The following is a 25,249-nucleotide window of genomic DNA, read 5'->3' as shown; positions in this document are numbered from 1 at the left end:
TTCCAGCACAACCATGATAAAAGATTCAACAAAGCCAACAAAAGCCTCCACCTGATGGGCCCCCATCATTGCTTCTCTGCACCAGGGCAATTACCTCCACCTTGGTCCCCAGGCTCCCTCCTTGGCTCCCCACAGTCTTCCCTGCAGCCACCTGCCCTGTGAGCACCTGAGTCAGGCACCTCCCCATCTCCTCTGCCTACAGCCCTCCAGGGTTCCCACCTTCCTTGGGGTAAAAGCCCAAGGCCTCTTCTGAACTTCCAAAACTGTGGCTTTGCCCTGTCACCTCCCTGCTCTGCCCTCATCCCTCTCCCCACCTCGCTCACTCTGCTCCAGCCACGTGGGCTTCCTCATTGTCCCACCAACACACCAGGCCCAGTCCTGCCCCAGGGCCTTTGCACAGGCTGTGCCATCAACCTGGCCAGCTTTTCTCCCAGACATTCATATGTCTGATTTCTCCTCACCCCTGAAGTCTCAGCTCAAACGTCACTTTTTTTCACCACCTCCTTGACCTTCAGTTAAATGCTCCCCCACCTCCCTCTTTCACTCCCTATCACATCCCTCACTTTGCTTATCTTCTCTTTCTGATTAGGCTTTCTGATAAATCTGATAAGGCTTTCTGATTTTTCTTTAATTCTGTTAATTCTTTGTTGTGTGATCCCAGGAGCCCTACAATAGCACAAGCAGTCTTCAATAAATGAATTCATTCAGTGAATGTTTAAATGAGTCCATCATCTCATGCCCATTCTCTGGATGAGGAAGCTGAGGCATGGAGAGATGAGTTTGCCTGGAGGTAGAATCAGGTTTGAGACACTTCAAACTAACAACTCTCAGCTCTGATGCTGAAACCCTGGTGTTCCCCCAAGGACCCAGACCATGAGTAGAGAGGAGGGGAGAGCGACAGTAAAGGAGTTAAACCTCCACCACCACCCATCCCCCCAACTTCAGTCACCAGGCCTGGGTCACTTTGTGCCGAATTCACACATCCACACACGTTTCTGGCTTCTTTGGCTCACCCGTCCCACCCCCAGGGGGAAGCATATTCGTCTCCATGGCAACCGTGTTGTCTCCCATCTGACTGGGGCTGAATGACAGCATTGGGCCAGATGAAGTCACTCGCCACCCACGCAGGAGGGATAGGAGCTGGCCCAGAAGTGCCAAGAGCAGGGACGGACTCAGAGGCCCACTTCACCTACCAGCAGACTGCAGCTGGGGGAACAAACCTGCCCGCAGCCCACCATTCCACCATCACAGATCCGTGCCTTGGTGTCTTAAACACTTTGGTGGCCCTGGGGCTTCAGAGAGAGCTCAGATCTCAGGTGTGCAGGATTGAGCACCCTGGGGAGTTTGCATCTGATCCATCTTTGTAACTCCTACTCCTGGCACTGAGCCTGGCACACAGTAGATGCTCAAGAAATGCTTGAGAAGGAAAGGAAGGAGAAACAGAGGAAGGGGATTGTTGGCCAGAGCTCTTAAGTTCTTAGCTAACAGTCTAGATTTCTTCCAGGATTTTTTCCTATCAGCCAGCACTTCTCTTATCAGTTAACCTTTTAGTTATCAGCTCACGCCTTAGTTATCAGCTAACACCTCAGGTATTATCTGTGTCAGAAATATTCAGGGAAGGCTAAAGAATGGGCAACTGAGCCTCAGAAAACAGGTTTGTTTGTTTTTTCCCTTAAATCCCTTCCTCCCCTCCCCACCAATTCCCAGCAGGGAGAGAGAGTTGATTGGTTTTGCAGGAAGCTGGGGAAGGCAAGTTCTGAAACCAAAGCTTCCATTCCAGTACTCTTGTCTGGGAAATCCCATATACAGAGTAGCCTGGTGGACTACAGTCCATGGGGCTGCAAAGAGTTGGACGTGACTTAATGACCAAACACCACCACCGTCTTTACAATTGGAAGGAAAAAAATCAAACAACAAAGGGTATCATAAGGTGAAAAATGTGGGCTTAGTTCTTAAGGAAGTATTTTCATACCAGGGGAACTATCCAAAACCTGGATGGGTTGCCTTAAGCAGTAATGAGGTCCCCACCACAGGAGGTAATCAAGGTGGGCTAGAGAACCATGCTTAGGAAGAAACAGAGGGAATCAGAGGCAGAAGATTCCAAGAATGCTCTGTTTTCTATTCGAAGATTTGGTGACAGTTCTAAGATTCTGTGCCTAAGATTCAGCAGCAAACCCCAAGTTTCCACAATGATAGAGGTCTGAGCGGTCATTCTGGAATCTTCTGATTCACCATACAATTCATTGATTCTACAAACAACTGGCCACATGCTGTGAGCCAGGCCTTGTTCTAGGAGCTCGGGACACAGCAGGGACCAAAAACAGTCAACACCTGACAGTCTTGGGTGCAGACAGGCAAGAAACAGTTAAACCAATGGATTATAATCTATCCAGCCAATAAATTCGCAGTGGGAGAAAAACAGATCAGGGAGGAGGGGCTCTGGAAGTAACCGGTGAAGGGAAATACTAGCTAATACGGTGATGGTGACGCTTGAGCTGAGACCTGAAAAAGGTGAAGGAAAGAGCCTTCATGTGAACAAAGCGTGTTCCAAACAGAAGAAACAGTTGGGACAAAGAACCTGAGGCACGAACATGCTCAGCATGTTTGAAAAACAACAAGGAAATGATGGAGGAGAGTTGGAGGTGAGGTAGACACACCTGAGGAGGTGCCATCTGAGCCGAAAAGAAGCTATGCCTCCAAAAACCAGGGACTTTCCAAATACAGAGGACAGCATATGCAAGGGTCCTGGGAAGTGAATGAGCTTGAAGAGAGAGAGAGAAAGAAAAGGACACACAAACACTTACAAGCAGAGACAGAGAGACTGTGAAACAGAAAGACAGATGGAGAAACTGAGACAGAGACAGGCAGAGAAGTCTTCTGTTGATAGGTGTTGGGTTGGATTTCATTCTTCAAAAGTTCATATGTTGAAGGCCATAACCCCAAGACCTCACAATGTAACCTTATTTGAAAATAGATTAAGGTGAATCTGGTGAATCTGATGAATCGGATTACACTGGTGAATTGGATTGCCGTGAGAAATATCAACAACATCAGATATGCAGATGATACCACTCTAATGGTAAAAAGTGAAGAGGAACTAAAAAGCCTCTTGATGACAGTGAAAAAGGAGAGTGAAAAAGCTGGTTTAAAACTCAACATTCAAAAAACTAAGATCATGGCATCTGGTCCCGTCACTTCCTGGCAAATAGATGGGGAAAATGTGGAAGCAGTGGCATATTTTATGTTCTTGAGCTCCAAAATCATTGTGGATGGTAACTGCAACCATGAAATTAAAAGCTATGACAAACCTAGACACCCTATTAAAAAGCAAAGACATCATTTTACCGACAAAGGTCCGCACAAAGCAATGGTTTTTCCAGTAGTCATGAATGGATGTGAGAGTTGGACCACAAAGAAGGCTGAGCATGGAAGAACTGATGCTTTCAAACTGTGGTGCTGGAGAAGACTCTTGAGCATTCCTTGGGCAGCAAGAAGATCAAACCAGTCAATCCTAAAGGAAATCAACCCTGAAGATTCATTGGAAGGACTGATGCTGAAGCTGAAGCTCCAATCCTTTGGCCACCTGATGTGAAGAGTCAGCTTATTAGAAAAGACCCTGATGCTGGGAATGATTGAAGGTAAAAGGAGAAGAGGGTGACAGAGGGTGAGATGGTTAGATAACATTACTGACTAGATGCGATGCATTTGAACAAACTCCAGGTGATAGTGAAGGACAGGGAAGTTTGGCGTCCATGGGGTCACAAAGAGTCGGACACGACTTAGTGATGGAACAATAATAACGTACTGGTGACGAGTGGGTCCCTAATTCAGTATGATTGGTGTCCTTATAAAAGAGGGACGTTTGGACAGTCATGCATACAAGGAGAAAGCTTTGTGAAGATGAAGACAGTCACCTACAAGCCAAGGAGAGAGGCATGGAACACATCCTTTCCTCAGGGCCCTCACAAGGGACCAGGCCAGCCAACACCTTCATCTCAGACTTACAGTGCCCAGAAATGTGACAAGACCTGTCATCTGTTTAAGCCCCCAGTCTGTGATAATTTGTTACAGCAGCCACTGGAAACTAGTATTCTGGGTGAGCCAATGAGTTAACAAATGACTGCATTTGGAAAGTCAGGGACTGTTCTGCAAAGCTTGATTCTGCCTTGGTCAACCTCACTCAGATTGGAGGGAATTTCCAGTTCAGGAGTTCAAATCTCAAGCTTGTTTCCCCAGGAGTTGATAGGTCTAAAGATGACCTATTATGCCCAGAACCTTTCTTTTTTTAGAAAAAAAAAAACTTTTCTTATTTGGCTGGTTCAGGTCTTAGTCGCAACACACAGGATCTTCGCTGCATCATGGGGGATCTTTCATCACAGCACACAGACTCTCCAGTTGCGGTGCGCAGGACTAGTTTTTCTGCAGCATGTGGGATCCTAGTTCTCCGGCCAGGGGTCAAACCAGTATTCCCTGCATTGCAGGGTGGACTCCTAATCACTGGACCACCAGGGAAGTCCCTGTTCAGAACCTTTCTATGATTCATTGCACAGCATCCTCCCCGTGGAGCCCCTTCCCAAAGTAGGAACTCTTTTTTTCTTTTTTAACAGAAGAGGAAACTGAGGCTCATAGAGGGCACTGTGGTAGGCAACTTATTAATACAAATATGTTCCCAGGAACTTTTGCCTTGGTCCTCCTCTCCTGGCATACCCCTTCATTCATTTAAGTAGTCTTTAAAACATTATTGAAAAAATTGTTTTCTGTGTAGGGATTTTGCATTGCTTCTGCTATTTCATATTTTTGATAATACAATGATGGGATCTTTAAAAAAAAAATGTATCCTTTGCTTCTCCCTGGGTTGGAAAGATCCCCTGGAGAAGGAAATGGCAATCCACTCTGGTACTCTTGCCTGGAAAATCCCATGGATGGAGGAGCCTGGTAGCTACCGTCCATGGGCTTGCAAAGAATTGGCCATGACTGAGCGACTTCACTCACTCACTCACTCCTCTCCTGGTGTAATTCTCTTCCCTTGCTTCGAATGAATCAGATCAGATCAGATCAGTCACTCAGTCGTGTCCGACTCTTTGTGACCCCATGAATCGCAGCACGCCAGGCCTCCCTGTCCATCACCAACTCCCGGAGTTCACTCAGACTCACATCCATCGAGTCAGTGATGCCATCCAACCATCTCATCCTCTGTCGTCCCCTTCTCCTCTTGCCCCCAATCCCTCCCAGCATCAGAGTCTTTTCCAATGAGTCAACTCTTCACATGAGGTGGCCAAAGTACTGGAGTTTCAGCTTTAGCATCAGTCCTTCCAAAGAAATCCCAGGGCTGATCTCCTTCAAAATGGACTGGTTGGATCTCCTTGCAGTCCAAGGGACTCTCAAGAGTCTTCTCCAACAACACAGTTCAAAAGCATCAATTCTTCGGCACTCAGCCTTCTTCACAGTCCAACTCTCACATCCATACATGACCACAGGAAAAACCATAGCCTTGACTAGACGAACCTTTGTTGGCAAAGTAATATCTCTGCTTTTGAATATGCTATGTAGGTTGGTCATAACTTTCCTTCCAAGAAGTAAGTGGCTTTTAATTTCATGGTTGCAGTCACCATCTGTAGTGATTTTGGAGCCCAGAAAAATAAAGTCTGACACTGTTTCCACTGTCTCCCCATCTATTTCCCATGAAGTGATGGGACCAGATGCCATGATCTTAGTTTTCTGAATGTTGAGCTTTAAGCCAACTTTTTCTCTCTCCACTTTCACTTTCACCAAGAGGCTTTTTAGTTCCTCTTCACTTTCTGCCAAGAATATCACAAAAACAATGGATGCCATTTTCAGGGTTGGGTTATAAAAAAACTGTGGCATCCATCTTCCTGGACTCTCTACTGACTCCTTCTGTTTTGAAGAAGCAACCTGCCATGGTAGGGAGACACCAGCGGCAAGTAACTGAGAGTGGCCTCCAGCCAACAGCCAGTAAGGAACTGAGGCTCTCCTCCTAACAATGTATAAGGAACTGAATAATGCTAATAACCATGGGAGCTTGGAAATGGATCCTGCCCCGTCAAACAGTCAGATGAGACATTATCCCTAACTGATACTTTGTTACAGCCTGAAGCACAGAACTCTGTTCAGCCATGACCAGACTTCTGATCCATAGAAATTGAGATAGTAAATGTCTTTATAAGCCACAAAGTTTTGGAGAATAATTTGTTATGCAGCAATAGCTAACAAATACAGACAACCCTTTACCTAGGTCACACAGTAGGAAATAGCATCAGAATTTGAACCCAGGACTGCACAGAGACATGGCCAGTCCCTTGCTCTCAACAATGACCAACTGGCCCCTAGATTTGCTGTGTGAGTTGTGCTTTGGACTCCCCCACCCCACAAAATGCATGGTTTCAGGATCAATTTGTTTGAAAATTCCCTTGCTTCTTTTGCTTTCTTTCTGTTCCTTGAATTCACCAAAGTGTTCTCTGATCCCAGGGCCTGTGTACTGGCTGTGACCTCTGCTACAGCTTCCTCCCTTTGCCTTGCTCCCTGACTAGCTTTAGGTCACAGCTCAAATGTCACCTCCTCAGAGAGAGCCTCCCCAATTCCCCCTGCCCTAACTAAAGTCACCTGTTCATCCTTCTCTAGCACATTAGCTCCTTTTATTTTTCCACAGAATTCTCATGAGAAAATATTTCAGAAAAAAGTAATTGTTTTTGCTGTTTATCAGCTATCTGCTTCGCATGGCAGGAATTTTGGTCTGCTTTAGTCACTGGTGTGCCCCCAATGCCCAGCACAGGGCCAAGCACACAGTAAATGCTGGAGTAAGCCAACAGGTGGCTGGTCTGGGACCTTGCATACATGCCTTCACTCAGGTCTGAGATTCAAATTGCCTATCAATGAAAGGGGGCAACCATCCTGCCCCACAGAGATGACTGCTGACACTGGGAACAGGTGAGTGAGAATGCCCAGTGGGGTCACAGACCCCCAGAGCTGTCCTCTCCGGGTCACACGGGCACGTCGCTGTCCATGGTGCTGAACAGTGCAGGTGTGGGCATCTCCTAGTGTAGCTCTTTGAAAAGGAGTCTACACAGTACATAGTCCAGGGTGTAGAATCTGGGGTGTCAGGAACCACATGGTTCTTTCACGGAACTCCCACCCCAGCTGCTATCTCAGTGACCCTTTGTGTGAGGAGCCTCTCCCACTGGGGACCCCAATCTCCTAAGCCCCATCTGGCCCCAGCCTTGGTTCTACCAACCTAAGTGACAATCCAGGGGATCCTGAGTTGATAGCAGTAACTTCAACTTCTCAGTCTCTTTCTGACTGTATGCATTTCTGTCTCTCTGTATGTCCGTCTCTATGTCTCTTTCTGTGTTGCTGTGTCTCTCTATCTCTATCTCCCCTGTCTACCCATGCCTCTTTTTGGCTCTATCTCTTCCCCCACAAATCCCCACATTCTGGAAGCTCCAAGCCTTTCATGCTACCTGCAATGGGCTCAACTTTCTCCAGCTACCTGGGGAGGGGATGTGGAAGAAACAAAGTGAAGACTCCCACCTCTCTCCTTGTCTGCGTATCAGCCAACATATGCTGCAGAGCATGGGGGCATGAACAGTCATCATCCTGTCCCAGTCCCAACACCACCTCCAGTTATCCTTGTGCCTCAGTATCCATCCATACAGTGATGTGATTGGTAGATGATCTCTCAGCACCTCCCAAGAGCCACTCCCTGCTCCCCACATAAAAAAAAAAATCTCATTAGTCCCCAAACACCTGGAAGCAGAACATGAGGTGTGTGAATAATTTATTTTGTGAGTCATTTTAATATTTTATAATAATTGTGATGAGCCGTTTGGCTTTGTGGATGTGTTTGGGTGTCATTAAGACAGAGCCAGTGATGGGCAATGCCACTGCAGCATCTCTAAATCAGCCAAGGTGACCTGTCTCCATGGTGGGGCAAATAGTGGGGGAGCCAGGCTAGGGGAAGGAGGCAGTCTTGAGGAATATTGAGGCAGACCGGGTGTCACCAGTGGCTAGTGGGCTCAGCTGTACTGAGACTGCAGCTACAGATCAGCCTCATCTGCTTTTTCCATTCATTCATTCACCCCCTCAAACACTCACTTATTCAAACTCTGCCAGGACTGAATATTTATATCTTCTCCCATCCCCAATTCATATGTTGAAGCTCTGACCTCCAATAGGATGGCACTGGGAGGTGGAGACTCTTGGAAGTAATTAGGGTTACATGAGGTACCAAGGGTGGGGTCCGCATAACAGGATTAGTGCCCTTTTAAGAAAAGGAGACTAGGGACTTCCCTGGCAGTCCAGTGGTTAAGAATCTGCCTTCCAATGCAGGGGACACAGGTTCAATCCCTGGCTGGGCAACTAAACCTGTGAGCTGCAACTACTGAGCCCTCTCACTCTAGAACCCATGTACTGTAACTAAGACCCAACACAACCAAATAAATAAAGGCTGGAGCCTGGGGGTTGCGCTAAAAATTCTCAGTTTGCCCATCCTCCTCTCCAGAGTCATTCTTAATTCTTTCTCATCCTTGCCCATGCCTCTGGAGAGGCTCATCTGCATGACATAATCAATGATCTCCCATTGGCCAGATCCTGTAGGGTTTAAGCAATGGGAAGCAGATGTAGGTGATCAGAGAAAAAGACTGGGTGTTTGTTCTCCCAGCTCCTGTTTTGCTGTACTATTGCTGAGCACCTGAGCTCCTTGCAAGCCTATCTCCCACTGGATCCCAGGAACCACGTTTTTTCTTCACGTACTCAGACCTAGATGTGAGAACAGCTCTCTGTGGTTGCAGCCCCCATGCTGCACTATGCCCTGAGGGTTTCCCAACATCCTGCTTACACCTCTGTAAACAATCCTTTATTACTGTTCCTTTAACAACACTGAGTGTCTGTCCATTTTCTCCAGGACTGTGAATGATTCAGTTATGGGACATTAAGCATCTGAGTCCTTTTCTATAGGGTTAGAGCCTTATATCGGAGAAGGCGATGGCACCCCACTCCAGTACTCTTGCCTGGAAAATCCCATGGACGGAGGAGCCTGGTAGGCTGCAGTCCATGGGGTCGCTCAGAGTCGGACACGACTGAGTGACTTCACTTTCACTTTTCACTTTCATGCATTGGAGAAGGAAATGGCAACCCACTCCAGTGTTCTTGCCTGGAGAATCCCAGGGACGGGGCTGCACAGAGTCAGACACGACTGAAGCAACTTAGCAGCAGCAGCAGCAGCAGAGCCTTATATGGCAAGCCATAAAGTTACTGTAAACAGGCAGGACCGCATGGGCCTTCCTAGAAGAGACCCCTCCTACACCATGTCCTCCACCTGCCCCTTGTCTGCAGAGAAACTTTAGCTTCCTAGGCCTTCCCCAAGTTCCAAAGTGTAAATTTAATGAGAAAAGAGAAAATGTAGAAAGAAAGGAAAACAGTTAAACAAAACAGAAATGAGGATGTGAGTGCTAAGTCATTTCAGCCGTGTCAAACTCTGTATGAGCCTATGGACTATAGCCCTCCAGGCTCATCTGTCCATGGGGATTCTCCAGGCAAGAATACTGGAATGGGCTGCCATGCCCTCCTCCAGGGGATCTTCCTGACCCAGGGATCAAACCCACATCTCTTATGTCTCCTGCATTGGCAAGCGGGTTCTTTACCATTAGCACCACTTGGGCCTTAGCCTCCTAGGTCTTCCCCAAGTTCCAAAGCATACATTTAATCAGAGAAGTGAGAAAATGCATAAATAAGGGGAAATAGTTAGACAAGACAGAAATATGAATGGTTCAGCCATTAAAGTCAAGAACCTTTAGTTCCCCCTCAAGGGCTATAGATAATATTCTTAGTCGTCTTTTGAGCTGTTTTGCAGATACTGAAACCCCCACCAGGTGGAAGAAGTTAACTGCATGCTGCTCACGAGCATGTAGACCCCAGACTGGTTGGAACCAGGAGATTGATGATGTTGACTCCAGATTAGCTCACCAGCAACCAATCAGAAGAATGGCCCCCAGCTGATCATACACCCCACAATCCTCTTCCTTCACTCTGTCTTTAAAAACCTTTCCCTGACAGTCTTTGAGGAATTTGAGTCTTTTAAGCACTAGCCACCTGGACTCCTTGCTTGGCGCCCTGCAGTAAATGCTGCACTTTCCGTCACTGCTACCCAGTGTCAGTAGATTGGCTTTACTGCATGTGGGCAAGCAGACCCAAGTTTTCATTCAGTTACATTATCAAACTACAAGCCCCTGGTACAATTGGAACCTTGGGACAGTCCCACAGAATCATAAGCAGTGGTATTTCCAGTGTGGTTAATAGCCTGGACACTAAACCACAGAAATCCAGGACAATGAGCCCCCAGAAGGAAGGAATTCTGGAAGACTTTTTACCATGACATCCTCAGGCAGAGGATGAGATAGTTCTTGTAGCATCATTGACTCAATGGACATGAATTTGAGCAAACTCTGGAAGTTTGCTCATGGAGGACAGATGAGCCTGGCGTGCTGCAGACTATGGGGTCATAAAGAGTCAGACACAACTGAGCAACTGAATGACAACAACCTCAGGTAAAGGACAGCATGATACAGAGGGGCTGGCATACATCCAAAAATCCATGCCCCCACCTCCCATAGTGTGGAGTTCTGTTCCCACCCCCTACCCACACTGGAAAAGGCAGCCCAGCTGGGGACATCATTCCCAAACACCCTTGCAGTAGGTGTGGTCATGTGATCTGACCAATGAGCCATTAGTGGAAGTGATGAGCATTGATCCTGAGTGGCAGTCAGTCTTGGTTTTCTATTGCTGCTGTAGCAAATTATTACAAACCCAGTGGCTTAAAATAACACAAAGTTATTATTTCAGGATTCTGGAGTTAGAAGTGTAACAAGCTTCTGAAGGGCTGTGTTCTTTCCGGAAGCTCCAGGGAACAACAGGTTTCCTTGCCTTTTTCCAGCTTCGGGGGCTGCTTCCAATTCTTGCTCATGGTCCTCCACCACTCTGACCTCTTCTTCTGACTTTGCTTTCTGACCCTCCAGTTTCACTCTTAGAAGGACCCTTGGGATTACAGTAGACCCACCCAGGTAATCCAGGATCATCGCCTCATCTCAAGATCTTTAATTACATCTACAAGATCATTTTGCCATGTACGGTAATATGTTCACAGATTCTAGGGATTAGGACATGGCCTTTGAAGGCCCATTATTCAGCCTACAATAGGGTCTTTAAGAAGCAGGTATTCCTTAATGCCATTTGCAGCAACATGGATGTACGTAGAGATTATTATATTAAGCGAAGTAAGCCAGAAAGACAAAGACAAAGACTGTATGATTATTAGCACGTATATGTGGAATCTAAAGTACAATAAAAAGCGCTTCCCTGGTGGCCCAGTGGTTAAGTCTCCACACTTCCATTGCAGGGGGCAAAGGTTCAATCCCTGGTAGGGGAACTAAGATCCTGCAGGAAGTAGATAAAATACAGCACAAATGAATGCATATATGAAACAGAAACAGATCCACAGACCTAGAGAACAGATCTGTTGTTGACAAGGTTGAAGGGGTGGAGAGGGGTGGGAAGGGGCTAGAAAGAGGGTGGGGAGGGAATGATTGGCAGTTTGGGATTAAACAGATGCAAACTAGTGTGAACAGGATGGATAAACAAGATGTTACTCTACAGCAAAGGGAACTATATTTAATATCCTGTGATAAGCCACAATGGAAAAGAATATGAAAAAGAATATATACATATATTCTTTATATATATATAAAAATATATATATATAACTGAATCACATTGCTGTACAGCAGAAATTAACACTGTAAATCAACCATACTCCATAAATTTTTTTTTAAAGCAGGGATTTCTTGCCTATACTCTCATTCCCATCTATGAGCTGGAAGAGGTGGCCACCGAAGTCCTGGGAGAGGGCAGAGACCCAGGACAGAAGAAGGTTACAATCCCACCAGCAAAGCATGAGAACCACAACTTCTCTACATGCTCTCCAACACTTTCTTTGGCCTGTCTTTTTGAGTCTAGCAAGAATGCGACTATGCTTAGAGACATGGTCTTTAAAGAGGTAATTAAAGCCAAATGAGGTCACGTAGGTGGGCTCTAGCCCAATATGACTGGTATCCTTTTAAGAGGAAATTGGGACACAGACACACGCTGAGTAAAGGCCATGTGAGGACACAAGGAGGAGGTGACCATCTGCAAGCCAAGGAGAGAGGGCTCAGAGGGAACCAACCCTGCTGACACTTTGATCTTAGACTTACAGCCTCCAGGACTGTGGGAAGACACATTTCTGTTGCTTGAGCCCCTGGGGTCTCTGGCATTTTGTTATAGCAGCTGAACGAACTCACACAGTTTCTTTATCTCTTCCAGCATCTGGTGGCTGCCAGCATTCCCTGACTTGTGGCTACATCACTCCAATCTCTGCCTTGCTGGTCACATTGCCTTCTCTTCTTCCATAGGTGGTCAAATCTCTCTCTACTTCTCTCTTACAAAGGCAGACATGATTGCATTTAGTGCCTACCTGGATGGTCCAGGATAATCTCAACACAGGACCCTAAATTTAATCACACCTGTAAAGACCGCTTGTGTGTGTGTTTGTATGTGTGTGTACAGGTGCACCAGAGTAGGCAACATTCACAGATTCCAGAGATTAGGACCTGGGTCTTTTGGGGGGACTATTATTTATCCTCCCACAGTCATATAAATGGAATAAAACAGTATGCAGTCTCCCATGTCTGGCTCCTTGCACTCAGCATAATGCCTTTGGGAATCATCCAAGTTGTTGCATATGTCAATGCAACACTGAGTGGTATACCACTGTATGGATGGACCACTGTCTGTTGATCTGTTCATCATCTGAATGGCATTCTTGTTGTATCTACTTTTAAGCAATTTTGAGTTGTTGTTTCTCTGTCACTAAGTTGTGTCTGACTCTTTGTGACCCCATGAGCTGCAGGACACCAGGCTTCCCTGTCCTTGACCATCTCCCAGAGTTTGCTCAAGTTCATATCCATTGAGTCAGTGATGCTATCTAACCATCTCATCCTTTTCCACCCTCTTCTCCTTTTGCCTTCAATATTTCCCAACATCCAGGGTCTTTTCCAAAGAAGTCAGCTCTTTGCATCAGGTGGCCAAAGTATCAGAGCTTCAGCATCAGTTCTTCCAGTGAATATTCAGGGTTGATTTCCTTTAGGATTGACTGGTTTGATCTTGTAATCCATGGGATTCTCAAGAATCTTCTCCACTGGAGGAAGGAATGGCAAACTACTCCAATATTCTTGCCAAGAGAACCCCATGAACAGTATGATTTTGAGTAAAGATGCTATAAACATTCACACACAGGTTTTTGTATAAACATAAGTTTTCATGTCATGTAGGTAATTTGTTTCACTTGGAATGTTATCTTTGGGTCATGTGGTAAATGTTTGTTCAACTTTACAAGAAACTGTCAAGTGGTTTTCCAGAGTGGCTGAGCCAATCCCTCATGAGTACTGAGGGACAACATATGATTTGTAAGTATTTTCTCCCATTCAGGAGGTTGCCTTTTCATTTTATTTCTTGCCTTTGTTGTGCAAAAACATTTTAGTTTGATGTAGTACTACTTGTTGATTTTTGCTTTTGTTGTCAAATCCAAAAAGTCTTCGCAATGACCGATGTTAAGGAGCATACCACCTGTTTTCTTCTAGGAGTTTTATGGTTCCAGGTTTTATGTTCCAGCCCTTAATCCACTTTGAGTTAATTTTTCTGTATGGTATAAAATATTGGTCTAGTTTCATTCTTTTACAGGTGGCTGTCCAGTTTTCTCAACATCATTTATTGAAGAGACCATCCTTCCTTCATTGTATATTCTTGGGGCCTTTGTTTAATTTAATTAACCATATATGCATGTGTTTATGTCTGGGTTTTATTTGCTCCATTGAGCTATGTGTCTGTTTTTATGCCAATACCATACTGTTTTGATTACTATACCTTTGTAATATAGTTTGATATCAGGGCATGTGATACCTCTACAGGTGCTTGCGTGCATGCTAAATTGCTTCAGTTGTGTCCACCTCTGTGCGACTCTATGGACTGTAGCCCATCAGGCTCCTCTGTCCACGGGATTCTCCAGGCAAGAATACTGGAGTGGGTTGCCATTTCCTTCTCTACAGGTGCTTATATGAACATAAATTTTCATTCCTCTGGGATAAATGCCCCAAATATTCAATTGTTGGGTCCTAAAGTAAGTGTCTGTTTAGCTTTGTTCAGTTCAGTTCAGTCACTCAGTCGTGTCCGACTCTTTGCGACCCCATGAACCGCAGCACGCCAGGCCTCCCTGTCCATCACCAAATCATGGAGTTTACCCAAACTCATGTCCATTGAGTTAGTGATGCCATCCAGCCATCTCACCCTCTGTCATCCCCTTCTCCTCCTGCCCCCAAGCCCTCCCAGCATCAGGGTCTTTTCCAATGAGTCAACTCTTCCCATGAGGTGGCCAAAGTATTGGAGTTTCAGCCTCAGCATCAGTCCTTCCAATGAACACCCAGCACTGATCTCCTTTAGGATGGACTAGTTGGATCTCCTTGCAGTCCAAGGGACTCACAAGAGTCTTCTCTAGCACCACAGTTCAAAAGCATCAATTCTTCGGCACTCAGCTTTCTTCACAGTCCAACTCTCATATCCATACATGATCACAGGAAAAACCATAGCCTTGACTAGACAAACCTTTGTTGGCAAAGTAATACCTCTGCTTTTTAATATGCTATCTAGGTTGGTCATAACTTTCCTTCCAAGGAGTAAGCGGCTTTTAATTTCATGGCTGCAATCACCATCTACAGTGATTTTGGAGCCCACAAAAATAAAGTCTGACACTGTTTCCACTGTTTCTCCATCTATTTCCCATGAAGTGATGGAACCAGATGCCATGATCTTTGTTTTCTGAATGTTGAGCTTTAAGCCAACTTTTTCACTCTCCTCTTTCACTTTCATCAAGAGGCTTTTTAGTTCCTCTTCACTTTCTGCCATAAGAGTGGTGTCATCTGCATATCTGAGGTTATTGATATTTCTCCCAGCAATCTTGATTCCAGCTTGTGCTTCTTCCAGCCCAGCGTTTCTCATGATGTACTCTGCATATAAGTTAAATAAGCAGGGTGACAATATATAGCCTTGACGTACTCCTTTACCTATTTGGAACCAGTCTGTTGTTCCATGTCCAGTTCTAACTGTTGCTTCCTGACCTGCATACAGATTTCTCAAGAGGCAGGTCAGGTGGTCTAGTATTCCCATCTCTTTCAGAATTTTCCACAGCTTATTGTGATCCACACAGTCAAAGGCTTTGGCATAGTCAATAAAGCAGAAATAGATGTTTTTCTGGAACTCTCTTCCTTTTTCCATGGTCCAGCGGATGTTAGCAATTTGATCTCTGGTTCCTCTGCCTTTTCTAAAACCAGCTTGAACATCTGGAAGTTCACGGTTCACATATTGCTGAAGCCTGGCTTGGAGAATTTTGAGCATTACTTTACTAGCGTGTGAGATGAGTGCAATTGTGCAGTAGTTTGAGCATTCTTTGGCATTGCCTTTCTTTGGGATTGGAATGAAAACTGACCTTTTCTAGTCCTGTGGCCACTGCTGAGTTTTCCAAATTTGCTGGCATATTGAGTGCAGCACTTTCACAGCATCATCTTTCAGAATTTGAAATAGCTCAACTGGAATTCCATCACCTCCACTAGATTTGCTCGTTAGCTTTGTTAAAAAACAAAATTCAGCACACAAAACTCTGTCAAACTCTTTTCCAGGGTGACTATCATTTTACACTGCTACCAAGAATGTATGAATGATTCAGTTTCTCTGCATCTTCATCAGCATTTGGAGTTATCACTATTTTTTATTTTATCCATTTTGACAGGTGTGTAGTGATATGCCAACTGTGTTTTTAATTTGCATTTCCCCAGAGGCTAATTGATGCTGAACATCTTTCCATGTTCTTATTTTGCCATCTGTACATCCTCTTCAGTGAAATGTTTGTTTCTGTCTCTGTCCATTTTTTAAAACTTGGTTGTTTATTTCCTTACTGTTGAGCTGTCAGAGTCCTTTATACATTTTAGACTCACATCCTTTGTGTGACATGTGCAAGCGCCTTCTCCTGGTCTGTGGCTTGTCTTTCCCACAGTGCCTTTTACAGAGCAAAAGTTATTAATTTTGATGAAGTCCAGTTTATCTGTATTTTCTTTTATGGATCACCCTCTGCTGTCATGCATAGTCTTTTCCTAAAGCCAGGTCTCGATTTCCTCCTGTTTTTGTGTCAACGTTTTACATTTTACATGTAGATCTACAATCCATTTTGAATTCTGTTATGCGTGTGATATATAGCCTGAAAGGGTTTTGTATATCCTGGGGACCTTAAGAAACCAGTGAGGGGTTTTGAGTCAGAGGAGATATAGATGGAAAAAGAGCTCAGGCAAGTAGAGTCACTTAGCTCATGACAGCCCTGCTCTGAGCATCGGTTTCCCCCATCAGTAAACAAATGGACCAAACCCGAGCATCTCTAAGGCAGTGGTCATTTAAATGAGGCCACATTGCTGGATATGTGACTCCATACTTCCCAGGCCTCCAGAATGTGCCTGAAAGTGGGTCTCAGAGCTCAGATTGTTAGAGTCACCTGAAGGGAAAGTGACTCAGTGGGGCACAGCAGAATTCCAGACGACCGTGGCTCCTTTCTGCCGGGATGGCAAAATCAGGTCATTTTTCAATTCCAGTCATTCTCCTTCATACATAAAATGTGCCAAGAGCCACTTTCCCGAAAATCTAAATTGAAAGTAAATAGCACGGGGACAATTCTCGGTGATAAAACCGCCGATTCTGGAGCTTCTTGGGATAATATTTATTCTCCCCTCTCACTAATGGCTCCAGCCGCCTCCCCAGGTTATTAAAGTAATGGGTTTGCTTAACCTGACTGAGGCCGCAACCCACCTGGGGCTGATTGGACCCCGTGTGGAGCCCCCCCACCCCGCCCCCTCCGATGGACAATTATATTAACCGCTGCTGGTTTGCAATTACTATAAATCAGAAAGCGCGACGGCCTGGGTTTGCTTTTCTTTATTGAAAATGTTTAAACTTCATGCATTGTAAATGTCACTGCTCTAGATTTAGTTTAACTCTTTCTTTAAGACTTGGTGGCTTGGCTCTCAGGGGACCTTCTGGGAGTAGTACTGGGATCATCCCCATTTTCCAGATGAAAAAGTGGAGGAGCACTGAGGTTTTCTTCTTCTTCTAGTGCTCAATGGAGTTATATTCTTTGAGGTAAAATTAGAACACAAGTAAGTCTCCAGGAAACACTGAGATGATCTGTCATCTCAGGGACAACCACCACCAATGCTGAGAGGGTAGGTCCCTCCAAAATGATTTTCTATGCTTAATATTCACTCATGCACAAATATTCACTCATACACCAAATGTTTTTTGAACTCTTATTGTGTGCTGGGCACTGTTTGGGGGTCTGAGAATACAATAAGAAACAAAAGAGACTTCCATGAAGACCATTCTGGGCAGAGGGAACAATCCGTGCAAAGGCCATGAGGCTGGTCCATGCCTGGAATGTTGGAGGAACAGCAAGGCTGGAGCTAATAAGTTTAGGGAACCATTGACCGAAACGGCCCACCTTGGCCAGGCACAATGGTAACCACTTGCCTGAGTCATCTCACAACAGGAGGTCCCGATAAGAAACTTGGTGCTGTCCTTGAAAACTAATCAGAAGAATTCCAGAGGGGCCAAAAGGAGGCAGGAGATGCCAGCCCATAACATACCCTACCAATTCTCTCTAAATCCTTTGTGCTGGAATCCATCCTGGCTGAGACGCGTGCACCACCCAGACCCTGAGTCAGACCAAATATGGGCCAAGAAAGATGACTGGCCCGAGACAGTGCTGAAACTAATCCCATCACCGTAAAACCTGAGACTGCGAGCCACTGGCAGAGAAGTTCTCCCGGGATCCCTTACCCTTCTGCTCTCCGCCCAGGGTGCCCCCTTCCCAACAAAGTCCCTTGCTTTGTCAGCATGTGTGTCTCCTTGAACAATTCATTTCTGAGTGTTAGACAAGAACCCACTCTTGGGTCCTGGAAAGGAATCCCCTTCCTGCCACAGGCACGGGGGTGTGGGGGTGAGAGATGAGGGCAAGAAGGTCAGCAGAGAGCATGCAGAACAGGCTCAGGGGAAAAGGGAAAACAATGTAATTCTTTTTTTAAGTATTTCTTTTTAAAAAAATTACTTTATTATTCTTTTTTTTTATATTTATTTTTTGGCCATGTCACATGGCATGTGGGATCTCAGTTCCCCAACCAGGGATCAAACCTGCTCCCCTTGCTTTGGGAGCATGGAGTCTTAACCACTTGACCACCTGGGAAGTCCCAAGAACTTTATGTAATTCTTAAAGGTGAAAAGCCAAGGTTTGCTGGGGATGTGGGGTGAGAGGGTGACTCCAAAATCCTGGCTAAGCAGCTCCAAGGATGAAGCCACCATCTTCCAAGATGGGGGATGGGGGAAGAGCAGGTTTGGGAGATGGTGGAGATACAGGGTAGTCCAGTTGAGCAAGACTCCCCAGGAGCCTCCCATGTAGAGACTTCGAGGGGCAGCTGAACCCAGTGTCTGGCACTCTGGGGAGACCTGGGCTAAAGACAGGGGACCATCAGGGCAGGCATAGTCAGGGTTCCAGTCCTGAGAGTGGACAAGACTTCCAGAGGAGGGAGTGTGATTTGGGGGAGGGGAGACCGAGGAATTGGAGGGTGGTCCCTGAGTCTGATCCCCAGGGTCAGACTCTGCCTGAATGGGTATGAAGAGGATGAAGCAGCTTGTCACTGACCATGAGGACAGGGGCATCAGTGGTGGAGGACAGGGAAAGTGTAAGAAACTGATTGGAAAAGGCTGGGGAGACAGAGACAGAAGTGGAGACAGCCAGTGTAGACAACTCTCTCAAGGGATTTTGCTGTCCAAAGAGGCAAAGATTGGACTTCTCTGGTGATCCAGTAGGTAAGACTTCAGCTTCCAATACAGGAGGTGAGAATTTGATCCCTGGTTAGGGAGCTGAGGGGGCTTCCTTGGTGACTCAGATGGTAAAGATTCCGCCGGCAATGCAGGAGACCCGAGTTCAATCCCTGGGTCAGAAAGACTCCCTGGAGAAGGAAATGGCTTTCCACTCCAGTATTCTTGCCTGGAGAATCCCACGGACAGAGGAGCCAGGTGGGCTACAGTCCATGGGGTCACAAAGAGTCAAACATGACTGAGTGACTAAGCACGGTTGCTCGCACACACAGGGAGCTAAGATTCCACATGCCACGAGGCCAAAAAAAAAAAAAAATAGTTCATTAAACAGAACTAATATTGTAACAAATTCAATACTTTAAAAATGGTCCACACTTAAAAAAGAAAGAAAGAAAAGGCAAAGACATGAGAGGCAGCCAGAGGGGCTGGGGGTTGAATTTTTCCTGTAGGATGATATGATGTGATGGAAGAGATAGAGACCATTTCTGGAGCTGTGTCCTGGAGTGAGGACCCCTGCCCACCCCACATGGGGCTCATGCAGCCTCAGCAGCCTCGTCTGCAAAATGGGGACCAGAACAGAGGCCACCTCTGGGGTTGCTGGCCCCAGCGTGGTCAAGGTGCCCAGCTGAGGTCCGGGTTGGCCGCAAGCCTCTCTCCCCTGGGCTGCATCTGGGAACTGGTTGCCCCCAGCCTGGGATCTTGACTGCCGCAGTGCCCCCCCACCCCAAAGACGGCATGCGAGATCCCCCACCAAGAAAGGGCCCCACAAGTCAAAGTGCTTTTTCAAAAATAAATAGCCTGATTAGCATAAGGTATGCAAATGTATGCTAATGTGACAACTATTAAAAGATTCCAAATGTCATCGAGGGAAAACACACCGGTCTGGGGCTGGGAGGGTGGGGGATGGGAGAAGAGGACGTAGCCCGGACTCTGGGGGAAGGTCAGGGTGCTCAGCCCCACTCTTAAGGGGCTCCACACACATGCGTTATTCCAGGGTGGATCACGTCTTGTCCTGAGAAGACCCTCAGAGCTTTCTATGAATCCTCTCGAAGTCTGTCCACCAAGTGCTTGAAAAACTTAGGGTGACAGTGGCTTTCATTCCACAAATGAGCTCAGGCTTAGTACTCCCTAGAAGAAGGACACTGCCTAGGTGATGGATCCCAGAATCTTTGCTGAGAATAGGTAAAAAAAATAGTCTCTTCCACAACAGAACACCCCCAGATCTCCCAAGAGATGTTTGCTGCCCATAACAAATCAACGTGTAGCTTACCTCACTTTAGGAGTCAGTTTCCATCCCCAGCTTGTTTTCTGAGTCAGGAAGACAAAACGCGAGCAAGGCAAGGGAGAGACCTAGTCCCAGGGTCAAGCAACTGTGTCTTCTCACCTAATCACCAAAACTATTTACAGGATTTTCAGAGGGAGAAAACCGAGCATCAGAGAGGCGAGGCAACTTGTTCTGGGTCACATAGCAACTGTCAGGCTGCCGGAGCCTCAGTTTCTCACATCTCAAGGTCCAGCCAACACCACCTTCCGACCACCCCTGCTGTTATTTCCTGGATATTTTCCTTTAAATGGACTCAACTTCTTAAAATCCGAGATCTCTTTAAAAGGAAATTGTTTGTCATGACCGTAAATGAAAAGCCAGCATCACTGACTGTAAGTAGAAACTAACTCAATGAAAACCAAATCATATTATTAATTTCTGACCAGAGACAATTGTCTCTGAGGCTCCGAGCTGGCCGGCTTTCTCCCTTCATCCAGAAGGGAGATTCTAAGGTGTGAGAGACGTGTTAAAGACTGATTAGCATCCAATGAAGATTTTTTTCTTCAAAAAGAAGTGAAAACAAGAGCTCTCTCATCATGAGATTCCATGGTACTTATCGAAGTTTTTATGTGTCACCTAAAACCATCTCCTGGCCACCAGACTGGTGTCCACCTACTTAAAAGGCAGGAACACTGTCCCAGTACACTAGGACTTTATTTATGGCCAGGGATCCATTTGGGGATTCATACTGTCAGCATCCACAGTCATACTGGTGTAACAGAGAGATGGAGAAGGGATGGTTTCGTTCATATATAGGGCAACCCACCCACCCATCATCTCCCCATCCATTCATCCATCTATCCATCCACCTACCCCACATCCACTCACTCATTCATACATCCAAAGTGAAAGTCACTCAGTCATATCTGACTTTTTGTGACCCCATGGACTGTAGCCTGCCAGGCTCCTGTCTGTGGAATTCTCCAGGCACAAATACTCGAGTGAGTTGCCATTCCCTTCTCCAGGGGATCTTCCCAAACCAGGGATCGAACCCAGGTCTCCTGATCCATTCATCCACCCATCCATCATCTAGCCACCACCTACTCACCCCATACCCACCCACCTACTCATCTATCCATCCATCCAACCACCCACCCACTCATCCATCTATCCACCCACCCCCATCCACCCTCTCACCTATTTACCATCCCCCCACCACCCATCACTCAATCACTCATCCACCCACCAACCCACCATTCATCCATCCATCCATCCCCCCATAACTACCCACCCCATATCCACTTTTCAATTCATCAGTCCATCCATCAACTTATCTGTCCATCATCCACCCACCAACCCACCATTCATCCATCCATCCATCCCCCCATAACTACCCACCCCATATCCACTTTTCAATTCATCAGTCCATCCATCAACTTATCTGTCCATCAATCCATCCATCATCTATCCACCCATTCATTCACCCCCTTATCCCATCTAGCCATCCATTCACCCATTCAGTAAATACATATCCAGCACCTACTATGTGCCACGCACTATTCCAGGATATAGGGACACAGCTGTGACCAAGACACATCTGGTCCCCACCCTCTTGGAGCTTATCAACCATCTCTTGAGCAACATCATGAAGTAGAGTGGAGAATTTCTCTGCCCACCCCCCCTTTTTTAAAGTGGTTAGGGTCATTCTGGTGGATGGACATTTGTGGATTTTCTCAATCTGCATTCATCCCCCAACTCCCACTTTTAGGAGGCAGCAGTACCCTGTCTTTGCTGCTGCCTGGAGTGGGAGGTCATTGTTCAGTTGCTAAGTCATGTCTGACTTTTGCGACCCTATGGACTGCAGCTCCTCTGTCCTCCACTATCTCTTGGAGTTTGCTCAAATTGATGTCCATTGAGTAAGTGATGCTATCTAACCATCTCATCCTCTGCTGCCTCTCTACCACATATTTAGAAACTGTTAGACCCTTTGCCAACCTATGTCCTCTTTATTCTGGGCACACAGCAAGACTACATTTCCCAGGATCCCTTGCAGTTGGGGGTAGCCATGTGATTGAATTTAGTCAATGGAGTGTTGGCAGAAGTGATGTGCCCCTCACTTCCAGTCCTAGTCATGCTCTTTCCACACTGATGATGGAGGAGCCACAAGACAAAAAGGGTTGGCTGGTCCCCGAGTCACCGGATGGAGAAAAGCTGCCTGCCAATCAGGAACACCTGTTTGCACTTTACACGAGCAACCGATTCCTGTTGCATCAAGTCACTAAGATTTACCAGTTTATTACAGCAAGGAGTATTATCTTGACCAACCCACACCTTTCCCACTTCCCAATACTGTGGTTTAATTGGCTCCACCCAACTCTGGGTAGGGCTTAGGTGACTTCAGCCAATCGCTGAATCCTTTTCCTACTAATCTCCTGATTGGATCAGCCATGGTCACATGGTCAAAGGATGCAGATGGAGAGATCTGATGGGTTTCTAGGGACCACCATACTGGGAGTACTGAGGCCACTGGGCCCAGTGAACCAAACCAGAGAGCTGAGCTTCTAACATTTGCTCCTGGGAGAGAAAAAAAATAATTGTGTTTTTCATTTTTAATGTCCTGGCCTTTCTCCTGGATGGTTCAAATTCAGAAACTTGTTTCCCCAGATTTAACCACTTTGATGATTCCCAGACCTCCATCTCCAGCCAGATTTGCCTTCAGGGCTCTAGCCAGTTCCTCTGAAGCCTCCGTTTGGATGTCCACTGAGCACAACCTACCCAACACCCAATACATCACTCTACCCCCTTCACCCGTTCCTCTTTCTGTGCCTTGTCTCACCAGAGGCCCCAGTATTTTTCTGGTAAGCTGGAAACAAGACTCACCACCTCAATTTCCTGTCCCTGCCCCCAGTTCCACACTCACCAAGTCTTATTGATTTTACCATTATTGTCTCCAGCTCACCCTGTCTCTATCCCCGCATACCTTGTTCAGACAAACTCCAACTCCTGCAATAGCCTCCTTGATGGCCTCTTAACATCCACACAGCAACCAGAAAGATCGATCATAAGTATAAATCTGACCCTTCCCCTCTCTCCCTCCATAGTGCTCCATGGCTCCCAAGTGCCCTCTGGAAAAATTCTAAATTATTTTTCAAAATTCCTCCTAGTCTAGCCACTCCATTCTTCCCTGCCTCATCCCTACTTCTCCTCACCTAACTCCTCCTCCTCCTCCTCCATTCGTCTAACACCTATTCGTCTTTAGATGTCAACCCTCCAGAAAGCTTCCCTTGATCCCTACACAGGGCTGAGAGAGAAGTCTCCTCTGTGTTTTAACCAGTGTCTGAGCTTACCCCATCACAGGTCTGACCACCCGGTGCTGTAACTGCCTGACTAATCTGTCCTTAAATTCCAGGAGGACAAGGGCTGAGTCTGCCTTGTCCATCACTGTCCCCAGCACCTAACACAACACCCCGCATCTGGCAGGGGCTTAATACAGTTTTTTTAATGACTGAATGGAAGGAGGAAACAGAGACACTGTGAATGCCACTCGGCAAAGTAGATGCTGCGTGTGCCCCACCCACATGCCCCCACCATCCACATTTTGGTACCAGCCAACACCATCCTTCAGCAGTCACCTGCCTCTCCCTAGTCGAAGCTTCCTCAACCTAGGTGAGGGGCAGGTGGGAAATGCCAGGGAGTTGGTGCTTCCAGAAGCAGCATTTGGCCAGTGATGGACAGGGGCTGATGTATAAATAACCCCAGCTCCTTGCCCCTTGGACAGCTCTATGCTCTTTCCAGTGGGTCCCCAGAGGGACTGAGCCTTGGTCACCCTGGACAGTCACCTGTTCCTGAACACTGCCCCCTTCCCTTTCCTCCTTTATATCCCCAAGTGTCTCCAGGGGCTTCCTGGGATCACCTCCTACATAAACTACCTGTCCCCAAACTCTCATTTCAGAGGCTGCTTCCAGACAGCCCAGCCTGAAACAGTGCAATAAAAATCTCTCAACCCTCTAACCCGGTTGCCAACACTTCCAGGAGAACTTTGACGTGCTTTGGAGGAAGGAAAAAAAAAAACAACAAAAATGCATTGCTTCTTGCTCTCTGTCAGCCGTAGGCTTGCTGTCTCCACGCACAGACTGCGACATTTTCAGTTGTGTATTAATTGTGTGTGTGGTTTTTTTTTTTTTTTCTGAGAACAAGATGCTCTCCTGCAATGTGCATGTGCGTGTTTAATGACTTTCTCATTTTGAGATCAGGCCAGATAGCTTTTTGAAGAAAGTCTGCCCAGATCGTGGAACATATAGAAAATTCTCTTGGCTTAATAGCACTCCCACCCGCCCGCCCATCCATCACGGACGCACCGCAGAATGAAAAACAACCACATTGATTGGATCTATTTCTAATTGACAGCCTAAGATACTGCTTGAAATCTGCCATTAGCTGGGAGAAGCTGGAAGTGGCTTTGCCTTGTTTCCCAAGGGCAGAGGTCTATGGGAGAAGAGAGTGAATCATGGCAGGTGTCAGCAAGCATTTATGGAGCACCTGCTGTGTGCAGCATCCCAGGCTGGGTGCTGAGGACACAGCAGTGACCAAGACAGATCCAGCCCAGTCTTTGCTGTGTCAGAGACAGATAGGTTGCTTGTGGCCCCATGATGAAGGGGATGGATGCTCAGGCAGCTCTGGGTGCACAGAGTTGATGCCTGATCCAGCCTGGGATCAGGGAGGGCTTCCTGAAGTCACAAAAAAACTGAGAGCTGAAGGCTGAGGAGGGGTTAGATGTCAAACCAGAATAAAAATAGGCACGAGTGCACCAGGAGTGAGGAACAGCACATGCAAAGGTCCAGGGGCAGGTGAAGGTAATTTGGTGTGGCCAAAGTAAAAGGTTGCTGCTGCGAGCTATAAACAACGCCAGGATTCATGGCCTCCGGAGGAGAGGAATTCAATCCAGGGCCAGAGACAAGGCTTGATCACTCAGAG

At 46.4% G+C, this 25,249-nt stretch overlaps 1 long non-coding RNA gene across 1 annotated transcript; it reads right to left on the bottom strand.

The window, feature by feature from the left end:
- Positions 1 to 17,071: 17,071 nt before the first annotated feature.
- On the bottom strand, positions 17,072 to 23,824 carry LOC129642066 (uncharacterized). Its single transcript, XR_008709525.1, has 3 exons — positions 23,256 to 23,824; positions 20,282 to 20,408; positions 17,072 to 17,270 (listed from the first exon to the last, which is right to left on the bottom strand). It is a non-coding gene; the product is annotated as an uncharacterized LOC129642066 (long non-coding RNA).
- Positions 23,825 to 25,249: the final 1,425 nt, after the last annotated feature.

Source organism: Bubalus kerabau, chromosome 1, assembly GCF_029407905.1.
Source record: "Bubalus kerabau isolate K-KA32 ecotype Philippines breed swamp buffalo chromosome 1, PCC_UOA_SB_1v2, whole genome shotgun sequence".
Taxonomy (NCBI): domain Eukaryota; kingdom Metazoa; phylum Chordata; class Mammalia; order Artiodactyla; family Bovidae; genus Bubalus; species Bubalus kerabau.
This window is presented reverse-complemented; position numbering and strand designations above follow the sequence as displayed.